The following is a 12,209-nucleotide window of genomic DNA, read 5'->3' as shown; positions in this document are numbered from 1 at the left end:
GCTGTGTGTTCAGTATACACACTCATGGGTGAGCCTCCCACAGATTATGTTTCTGCCCAGGGACAGATGATCTGGCTTTGGAGGAGTTTCCAGGTTACGAGGACACAGATAGAGTTCTCAGTACAGTGCTGACTGGTGTTATCCTGGCGTAATGTAACACAAGCCAGGCCCAATGGGACCATGCTGACATGCAGTGGTGGAAGAGGTACTCAAAAAGTATAGCCACAATGTAGAAATACTCTGTTACAAGTATGCAACATTTTACCCGAGTAAAAGTGCAAAAGTATTGGCATCAAAATATACTTACAGCAACAAAATAGAAGTTTTTCCAAAATAACCGATCTACAAGCTCATAATACGCCACATCGCGATGCATTATGAGCTTGTAAATCGGCTATGTTTTGCTGTTTTTTTCTTGAAACTAAAGTTTTCAAATAATTATAGTAGAGTAAAAAGTACAACATTTTCTTCTGAGATGTAGTGGAGTGCAAGTTTAAAGTGTAAAAGTACAGCATCTCAAAATTGCTTAAGTACAGCACTTGAGTATAGGCCTAAATGTACTTAGTTACTTTCACGGCTGGTACGTGTTCCCAGGCCCAGCCGTAACACAAGCCAGGTCCCGTGGGAGCGTGCTGCTGACATGTAGCTGGGGACACCGTCCTCTCGGTCCTTATGCTTGACTCATCCTCCCTCTGCTTTAAATATTGACAGCCAGCCGCATCAAAGCGAATGGAGGCTTGGAAGCAGTCCAAACACAGTGTTTAAAGTGCACTGAAGTGGCAGGTAACAGAAACATTTTGCTCTTTGGTAAGACTATGCTAATGGATTGGCTTGCTCTCTTGAAGAATGACTTCACCCATTTTCAACCTATCTTCATTTAATTGGTCCTCACAAATGTTCATGATAAAATGGTTAAAAAAAAGAAAGAAATCTACTCGGTCTGTGTCTCATAGGAGGGCTGTGGACACTTCAGAAACCCGCCTACCAGTGACATCATCATTAGGCAGATTGTTTCTTTTTTTCAAACACGATTTCAACATTTTTATTATCATGAGAACGATGACCTCCATTATAGTATGCTAACTTTCCAGGAATAGAAAGCCTGCAGTTTCTATTAGCTTGGATTCCCCATTGATGATGTCACCGGTAGGCGGGTTTCTGAACTGTTCACAGCTCTCCTCTGAGACACAGGCTGAGTAGACAAAAAAATGTACCATTATTATGAGCATTAGTGAGGACCAATTATATGAAGATAGGTGGAGTTGTCCTTTAATGTGGAGTATTTAGGCCACATATGTTTTAGTAAAACCACGTTTATAATAATAACAATAATACTACATCCAATTTATATAGCGCTTTTCTTGGTACTCAAAGTCGCTTTACAAGACAGAACAGACAAAAATGTAAAACTTTATTAAGAAAATAACTAGTTAAAAGGCTAACAACTAAGCAAAGAAAACATTAAAATTAATGTTTAGAAACCCTTCTCTATTATTATTATTGTGATTTTGGTAATGGATGCAATCAGGAAGTTGTTAGATACGATTGACTGAAGTTGTGCAGTCAGCAATGCTGCTTTGTGAAGCATCTGAATGCGTGCAGGCTATATATTATCCACAGTAATGATACAGAAAATATAACAAGAGTACAGCCAAGTTTACAGTAGCCCAACTTTGGGGCGTATACTGTGAATAAAGGGCTCTCCAGGCATCCTGGTCCTGGGGCAGTAGAGTGATCAGTGATGTGTATTCTGTCAACAGTCCACGTGCCAGAGTGCGTGTGGCAGGACTTAGTAATCAATACTCAGTAATCAATAGTCACCAGTAGTGCAGGTCTTAAGTGTTAGCCTGAGGTCATGCTGTGTTTGCTGGACTGCTCAAGTGGCTTCATGTTGTGATGATGAGGAGAAGGGATGAGTCTCCTCATCATCACCAGCTCATCATAGCGGGTCTGGGAACGCCCAGGGGTCCTTGATGGGGTTCCAGGGGGTCCCCTGCAGCAAAATTAGCTAATATAGCCACTTTAACTCTACATCGATTATTGCAAAAGAGTAGGTCGTAGAAAATAGTAGATTGGCTATTCTTGAAAACAAATGCCTAAAGTCTAAATCTGGGAAAAGAAATGCGACAGATCTGGAATATTTTTGAAACATTTTAACAGCACAAATCTCGTATGGGAGGTCCCTGGCACAAAATATTTTCAGATGGGGGTCCGTGGCCAAATACATTAATTTGGAGGGTCCAGGACATGAAAAAGTTTGTGAACCAGTGTACTTGGAGTTGGAACACATTCAACTTCGGTTTCTCCTCCTTTTCTTTTGCCAAAGTGGGATTCTAATTAATTCCTCTGCACATTAAAATGCTAATTTGACTCGGAGAGACACTTCCAGAGTTAAATGAACTCTACAGCTTTTGCCGTGTAAATGAACTGGATATTTGCTGAGTTGCATTGTGGGGCAGCAGAGAGGATTGAGGAAGTGAGTGGTGCATGTTCAAAAGGAAATTGTTGTTCTTGGTTTTCTGTGCATATATACTGTATTGTGCCCTTTCACCTCTTTACTCATGTGATTCACGCATGACCAGTGTCAAGATTCTGCCTGCACACCACACTGTGCATAATGCACATGATGTGTGTGTGTGTGTGTGTGTGTGTGTGTGTGTGTGTGTGTGTGTGTGTGTGTGTGTGTGTGTGTGTGTGTGTGTGTGTGTGTGTGTGTGTGCATTCATCCTCACACTGACGTTGATTCACACGGTTCTGAAGCATCTGTTGGATTCAAAAGAATCTTCAACTGTGATGTACGCTTCAACGAAACTATGCACTTTCATCATTTAAAATCGTCACACACACACATTTCATTGACTTACATTCCTTCCATATCACTTTACCGTAACACCAACCTCAACCTCACAACTGTAAGTAACCCCAATCCTAACTCAAAATGAAACTTTAGTCAAATCCAATTTAGAATATTTACAATATTCCTGACACAGGCCACGTTTCTGGGGACAATTTTGCGTGTCAGGAACACACACACACACACACACACACACACACACACACACATGCACACACACATGCACACGCACACGCACACGCACACGTACACGCACACGTAGACACTGTACAACAGCAGCAGATGGTGGACCCAAGGTTCTGTGTATTAATGAAGATAATGCACCTGAGGCAGGCCTACAGTGTGTTGACAGTTCCATAGCTAATGACCACCATGCCATAAAGCTGTGACCGTAGCCTACCGGATGTGGGCTAAAGTCCACTCACTCACCACCATCCTCTGACGATCACCTGAACCAAGCCTTTCCAAAAGCCCCATTTAGACTTCGTTGTATGCGATGGAGTCACACGCCCGAAAATAGACGATTTACAAGCTCACGCCGCGTCGCAGATGTTGTGAGATCGTAGATCGGCTATTTTCAGCACACAAAATTCTCACTCTTAACCACGTAAGCCCTATACTGCCCTATGTCTCTGTCGGGTGGAAACCTCATTATGTCCAAGACTGTTACTTTTTAAGATCCTTGCAAATCTGCTACTTTTAATGCTTTTGTGTGACACTGTAGTATGATCAAGTAGGGTGTTAATTTACGAAAAAACACATGTTAAAATATGGAAATAAGAGGTTTCTGCCCGGCAGCAACAATATACTTCATCATAAGACGAATAGCGCAAAATAGCCGATGACCTCGTAGATGTGTGACAGTACTTTTACTCATTTTGAACGTTTTTGATACTTTTCAACTACAAAGACATGCCCAAAATAGGGATGCCAGTGACGAAAGTGGTTAAAATAGAAGACTGTTGCAAAAGTTCATGTTCATGATGAAACCTCAGGTACAGAAGACATACTGTACCTGCCACACAACTTTGCATATCTTAGCAGGGTATAGGCAACCTTAGGGTTGTTATGTGCAGTATATGGAAAATCATCAAAATATGTTGGAAATATTTTATTTTGATGTGGTGTCATAATTAAACTTAACACTGTTTATCAAGAAAAAAAGGAACATGGCACTTCTTGTCAAAAAGGTTGCCAACCCCTGTCTTATAGGCTTATAAGACATTTCCAACTGAAAAGAAAAGGATTTAATTTCACTAGATTGTGATGTTTTCACATTATAACCCCTTTTAGATACACCTAAAAATAGCACATTTCTATCAGACATATAAAAACAGCAAAAGGTTTGTACAATTTCAAACTAAATATTTTGTTCAGTAGCCTATACCGCTATGTATGACTTAAAGATAAAGCCTAGAGCAATGTATTGTTAGATATCATGAAATGTTGAACAAATGATTACCTATGAGGAAGAAAGTTAAGTATCACGTTCCAAAACATTTCCATGCATGTTTGTGATTTCCTGTCTATTTGAAGATGCAAATAGTGCAAATGTTTCAAAGTTTCATTCAGAAACACATTTTGTAGAACATGATACCTGCTTTCAAGCAAACAAAGAATCAGAATAATAAATTATTATAAAGACTCATAGTGATATATTTTCTCATTGCATATTGTGCTAGCTAGCTACATTGGTTAAAGACATGTCACAGATTCAGGACCTGTTGGGACAGCCTCTGATGACTGACCACCAGTTTACTCAGACCTTGCCAGAAAACTTCAATGCTGCAAAGATACCACCACCTGGAGAGAGAGAGAGAGGAGAAAGATTGTTATTCTATTAGATCAGTGGTTTTCAACCTTTTTCATGCCAAGGACCCCTAAAATGATATACATTTTGACCGCGGACCCCCATCTGAAAATGTTTTGTGCCAGGGACCCCAGAAGCAAAGATTTGAGTTAGAAATGTTTGCTTTAAAAATATAGATAATCAAAGATTTGCACACATTTTCATGATTTTTCAAAAATAGCAGATCTAAAAGCTCATAGTGCGGCACTCGGTGCCGCGCTATGAGCTTGTATATCTGCTATTTTTGAATATAGCCAAAGCTAAGTGGTTAAAATGATCGTGACGCTATGTTAACTAATTTTGCTGGGGACCCTCTGGTACCCCCCCAAGGACCACTGGTGGTCCCCGGACCACTGGTTGAGAACCCCTGTTTAAATAAACATCAAAGGGAGTGTGAAGAATTTGATATAATCCAATTTTCAACTGGAACAGACAGTAGAATCTCCTCTCATCTCTGTCCTGTTGCCAAGCATATTTTGCATCCATAATCGTATTTTGAAATATCCATTCTTATTTATCGTTTTAATCGGAAACCAACTGATACCTTTTATGTAAATATTGTGTCCGACCAGGACACTATCTTTACCCAGTTATTCTGATGTTCCTTAATACTTTCCTTAATGTTTGTCCCCAAGGCCTGGAAAATGGCTACCATTAACACACATGAAATAGCTTAATGATTTCAGACCCATCGCCCTCACACCTCTGTGAGGCAAACGCATGGAGCGTCTTTTGAGCAAATTAACTGACATCGCAAACAGTTCAGGATCACGGAACCCCATGTAGTTTGCCTACAGAAACAGCCAAGGAGTGGAGGACACCACTCTTACTCTTGTGGATAAAGCACACGGTCATCAGGACAAGCCCAACACATACTGTACTCCACAGTGGGTTTCTCCGTGGCTTTTAACACCACCCAGCCCCACCTTCTCCTGAGATGCCCCTGTGAAAGTCAGTAGCGGCCTTGTGCTGTGGTTCAGGGAGTTCTTGAGAGAGAGAGAGGCCCCAATGAGTCTGCATTAATAACACCTTCCCTAACTGCCTTGTCCTGAACATTCGTCCCACAGGGGTGCGTTTTACCTCTCCTCATATTCCCCTTTTACACAAATGAGGTCAAACACAACAGCAAAGACCTCTCACTCATAAAATGTGCTGCTGACAAGGCGGTGATGCTCATGGCCCTGCTTCCCGCGTGTCTGACGCAATTTTTTTAAGAAAGGACGCGTCAAACAAACCATTGCGGCGTCCACGGGATCAGTGGTGGAAAAAGTACATTTTTTTTTTACTTAAAGGCATACTAGGTAACGTTTTCAACAAAACTAAAGTTAAATTGTATATCTTTTGTGAGTGGCAAAAGTTTCACTACACCCACTCCATGAATTTCACCCCCGGAAGCCTTTTATTTATATATTTTCTATTGAACGTGGACTGGGGGGACTTTCCCGGGAAAATGACGTTCCTGGCCAACGTCATGATGTCGTGGCCGACGTCCTGGCCGACGTCATGACGTCGGCCAGGAAATACCGCAACGGTTTCCTGTTTGGCCAGGAACTACCGCGCTAATAACAAAAAGGAACCTCACGCTGATTTAAAGAGAATGTAGGATTGGAAGATCGAAAAAGAATAGAAAAAGAAAGCACAGCTCATGGTAACTAATGCTCCACTGGCTAAGAGAAACGATCCGTAGATAGTATAAAACAATTAAAAGATCGCTTTTTGAAACGCTTCCGGTGAAAACGAATGGAATTCTGGGTAATCGAGGACTACGGATATTGTATGCAGTGACGGTAGTGACCAGCAGAGGTTGCTAAAAATCGTTATTTGTGATTCTGCATTGTACAACTTTAAGTAAAAGTATTAATACTGCAATGTAGAAATTCTGTTACAAGTAAAAGTCCGGAATTCAAAATGTACTTGAGTGAAGGTACAAAAGTATTGGCATCAAAATGCACTTAAAGTACCAAAAGTAAAAGTACTCGTTATGCAGAATGTCCCATTTAAAGTTTTCAAATGTATAAAAATCTTTTGAAAATAGCAGATCTACAAGCTCACAATGCGTCGCATCGCGACACATTGTGAGCTTGTAGATCGGCTATTTTCAAACGGCCGAATTGTAGATAGGACTGAAGTGGTTAATGTATGTTTTGTTGTAATAATCAAAATCTACAAAGCAACTAGTAACTAAGGTTTTCAAATAATTGTAATGGAGTAAAAGTACAGTATTTGCCTCTGAGATGTAGTGGAGTAGAAGTAAAAGTAGACCTATTGGAAATACTCAAGTAAAGTACAAATACCTCAAATTTTTACTTAAGTACAGTACTTAAGTAAATGTACTTAGTTACTTTACACCACTGCTACGTTATGAACAAATTCACTTACAGTATAATGCGGGACATTCACGCATCAATATTGTGGGACTCGTCTCCTTCTCTCCATACTAGCTGCTTCTCTCTACAGGCAGTGAGCCGCCCTCCCTCTCCGCTGGCTGTGTGTATTTATAGTTCGTTGAACCACTGGCGTATGGAGAATTCTAACTTTGACCGGGCCAGAATCCGCGCAACAACGGCTGATAAGTCTATTGAGAATTACCGAGCCATTCCGGGTGGAAAACGGAACGCTCGTCCCAAAACACACTGTCCCATTTTTTCCGCGGACCGAGGCCTCCGGTTTAGACCCGGGGCAGGGTGTTTTGGGACGACGGTTCTTCTTCTATTGCATTTCTAATTTCTAATGGCCATTCATTAACAATTCGGCCGAATGCAAATGAGCCCCATTTGAAAACAAAGGCGAGTTATAGGGTGAGGGGCTGCTAATGTTGTTATGTTGACTTTTTGTTGTTTCCCCCTGGCGTATCTGGGTTTACACAGACCGGGCCATGGCCTCGTTGGCCCCAATGACCATACGCCTCTGCGTTGAACGGCATTGTTGCACACCGAAACTCTGAGGTGGCACAACGTGTTGTAAATCATTCTAATCGGTGCGACACAAGCATAAATCAGACTTAAAACATAAATAAATCATTTGAGGGGATTCCCACTTTGTAGAAAACACCAGAGCAATAAATACTTCTTCTCCAACAATTAACAAATCTCTCTGCTTCCCCTTTCCCCATTGCTATACTGTTTCTGCAAGTGTAAATGATCTTTTTCCTATCATTATTATTATTATCAACTTTGACACATCAAATGTCCCTGGGACTCACTATGACCACAAGTCCTGGGATTCACTACATTGAAAACCTAACAACATCACTGACTTCAGGAGGTCTCCACCCTTCCTGCTCTCAGCACACGGACCACCTTTCCACCTGGTTTGACAACAGCTTCCTTGACCTTAATGAAACAAGACCAAGATGGCTGGCTTGAAATATGCGGGACAATCATTGACAATAAATGCCATTAAAAAGGCAAGGCAGGAGCTTTGATGCTTGAAAACACACCTTGACCATGGTCTACTGTACATGTCACTCACTGAGAGGGGGTTAATCACCTGTAAATCCATAAACGGGCTGGACGTGGACCAGGTGACTCACTTGAAATATCTGGGAACAATAATTGACGATGAACTCAATAAAAAGGCGAGACTCTCTCTTCTCAGGAAAATGAGGAACCTAAATGCCAGCAAACACACCCTGATCATGGGTCACTCACATCTAAAGGTGACTCACCGAGACTGAGAGTGTTCTCATGTCCTGGTATGGCAACCTCTCAGTTAGACAGAGGAGCCTTCTCTTTTTTTTTGCCTTTATTGATAGGGCAGTGGGCCGATAGGAAATGGGGACAGAGATGGGGTGTTGACACACAGCAAAGGTCGTCGGGATCGGGAGTCGAACCCGCGACACGCTGGCAAGCTGGACCACCAGCATATGTGGTATGCACCTGGACCACTAGGCCAGCGGGCGCCCCGACAAAGGAACCGTCTGACCCTTCTGGGCGACCAGGCCAGAAAGGTCATTGGAGAGAAACCAGTGCAACAACTCCAGAATCCATATAACCGCTCCATAACCAAAATGAATGACCATGCCCCCCACTCATCACTCCAGCTGTTACCATCTGGCGGGAGATTCAAGGTCGGCACACCAGCCAGGGGGTACAAGAAATCATCTGTGCCCTCTGCTGTGGCCACTCTGAACAGGGACATAATACTCTCTCCTGCACGCACACACATTTTAATTATTTATTTGAATCCACAAATTACAATTAATTTACAGGGAAACAAATAACGGGTTGATAGTTCATGGCACCTTCTCCTCCACACAGATGAACTGCATATAACAGATGAAACAGAGCAATATTTGGCGAGTTGTTTGGCTTTGCTCTTTGTCATGCCAGCGATTGTTAGGCCACTCGTGGTCATTTTATATACATGACCCAGGCTTCCAAATATGAGTGTAGAGAATCTACATCTGTATCCAAGGTTTATTATGATTCTCGGTACGGTTGGCACTTTAAGAATGCTTATCTTGGAAAGCCTGGTCCATAATCAAAAACACATCCCACCTCCAGAATCAGGACCTCCCTGTGACTGGTGTCAACAAAAACGATATCAGGTGTATTTGGGTTGCTAGCAAAGACATCACAAGCATAACCAAACCACTCTGGACGCACGCACGCACGCACGCACGCACGCACGCACGCACGCACGCACGCACGCACGCACGCACGCACGCACGCACGCACGCACGCACGCACGCACGCACGCACGCACGCACGCACGCACGCACGCACGCACGCACACACACACACACACACACCCACACACACACACACACACACCCCGCTGGAAATTTGATTTATGGTATTTTAGCACATTTTTACTGTCCGTTTCGCCTTGTGTTGCCAGAATGTTGAGGACAAATTCACCTTTTATGCAAATGTGATGGACAATAAAGTTTTCCTTATCTTATCTTTAGTCCAGCCTTTGTTTGTTCACCACTGGTCGGTGGCCAGCTCTCATAGGCAGATTTGAATGATTATTTGCATTACTTTGGCAGACCCAGGAACAGCAGGCAATACCAATTAACATTTATTGCTGTTGCTCAATATCAGATTTACGTCACGGTCAATCATAAATGGATGTAATGAATTTACAAAAGCGGAAACCGGATTTGTGTGTGTGTGTGTGTGTGTGGGGTGTGTGTGTGTGTGTGTGTGTGTGTGTGTGTGTGTGTGTGTGTGTGTGTGTGTGTGTGTGTGTGTGTGTGTGTGTGTGTGTGTGTGTGTGTGTGTGTGTGTGTGTGTGTGTGTGTGTGTGTGTGTGTTCACGTGCGTGCATGCATGCGCGCACTACACCAGTGGTTCTCAAAGTGGGATCCAGGGACCCCCAGGGGTCTCTGACGGGGTTCCAGGGGGTCCCCAGCTAAATGTGTTAATACAGCATCAAGATTAAGCTGAACCGCTTTAGCCCTATTATATATATATAGGCTATTTGAAAATATGTGATGCTGTATGGATCTGAGACTTGGAGAACAACAAAAAACACAACACACAGGCTACAAACATTCATTAACACCTGTCTCAGGAGAATCCTACACATCTGGTGGAAGGATAAAGTAAGCAATGTGGACCTGTGGAAAAGAACAAGTCAGGATCCCATCGAATTACAAATCCGAAAGAGAAAGTGGAGTTGGATTGGCCACACCCTCAGAAAACCTACTACAAACATCACCCGACAAGCCCTGAAGTGGAACCCCCAGGGGAAAAGGAAACGAGGTCGCCCCAGGAACAGTTGGAGAGTGTTGAGGCAGAAATATCAGAGAGTGGGCTCAACTGGGGAGATCTAGAAAGAACCGCTAAAAACCGAGTGAAATGGAGGACATTTGTCAACGGCCTATGCACCCTGGAGGAGCAAAGGGCTTAAGTCAAGTATTTGAAAATATCAAGCTTACAACATGTAGATCTGCTATAAGAAATCTTGAACAAAATGTGGAAAGAAATTGAATATTTTGTTGCACATTGTAATGAAACACATCTTGTATGGGGGTCCCTGGCACAAAGTATTTTCAGATGAGGGTCCGCGGTCAAATACATGTTAATTTGGGGGTCCTTGACTGCCCTACACCAGTGGTTCCCAAACATTTTAGCTCAAGGCCCAAAGGAGAAATTAGACGTTTGCCCGGGACACCACACTAGTGAAAATAGCAGATCTACAAGCTCACAACGTGTTGCTTCGCACCGCGTTGTGAGCTTGTAGATCTGCTATTTTCACTACTTGTATTAGAAATTAATACATTCTTTCATTTTATTTATGAAATACTTTTGAAAAATGTTGGAATTGTTTTTAATTGATGAAAAGTGTTCGATTGATTGATTTTTTCTTTTTCTTTCAACTTTTTAAAATCTTTTTATTTTTTTATGTAGCAAACGGAACTAAGGAGATATTTACTAGCGACCCATAAAAATTGGTCCGCGACCCAAAGATCGGTACCCAGACCCACTGTTTGGGAAACAGTGGTCTATACTGGACGAGGATTTTACTGGACAAGAAATCTATTTCTGTTACAGTGAACCAGGTTCCTTTCTAAATAATTAGTATACTCTTCCAACAGTGTGGGTCCATTTGTTTTCATCATTAAATTAACACTTTGATGAGGATTTTACTGTGATAAAGTAGAAAGTAGGACCATGTGGGTCCTGGTGCTTGGTCTAAGAAACCAGTGGTTCTCAAACATTTTCATGTCAAGGATATGTATTTGCCCACGGACACGGACGCCCACAAAATGTTTTGTTCCAGGTACCTTAGAAGCAAAGATTTGAGCTGAACAAAAATATACATATTCAAAGATGTATGCACACATTTTTCACTATTTTTTACAAAGATTGCATATCTACAAGCTTGTATTGCGGCACTCGGTGCCACGCTACGACCTTGTAGATCTGCTATTTTTTAATAGCCAAAGAATAAAATATGGTTAAAGTGGTTGAAATGATTGTGACGCTGTATTAACACATTTTGCTGGGGACCTCCTGGTACCTCCCCACCCCCACAAGGACCCCTGGGGACCCCACTTTGAGAACCAATGGCTCTATACAAATACAACTCACCCACGGCAGCCACGCCTGCGATGGTGCCAATGGTGATGGCGACTATCTCCCCTGTTGACAGCGCAGGTTCGACGGCCTCCACCGGCTGGGTCGTTGGGTTCACCGTTTTGGCCGTTGTGTCCAACATGGTGGTGCGTGGTGTTCCTAGGGTGCTGGCGGTGTTTGGTGCTGTTGTTGCTGCTGCTGTTGTTGCTGCTGCTGTTGTTGCTGCTGCTGTTGTTGCTGCTGTATTACCGGTTCTACTGGTAGCTCCACATAGGATTGCTGGTTGTAAAAGGCAAACCGTGATGTGACATATTGTGGCAAATGAGAATCTTCTTTTTTTTTCTTTTTTTTAATTACATTTTGAGTTCATTAAAGGACGACTTCACCCATTTTCAACCTATCCTCGTATAATTAGTCCTCACTAATGCTCATGATAAAATGGTAAAAAAAAATCCTACTCTGTGTCTCATAGGAGGGC

This window comes from Gymnoscopelus braueri (assembly GCF_963280865.1).
Source record: "Gymnoscopelus braueri genome assembly, chromosome: 8".
NCBI lineage: Eukaryota > Metazoa > Chordata > Actinopteri > Myctophiformes > Myctophidae > Gymnoscopelus > Gymnoscopelus braueri.
This window is presented reverse-complemented; position numbering follows the sequence as displayed.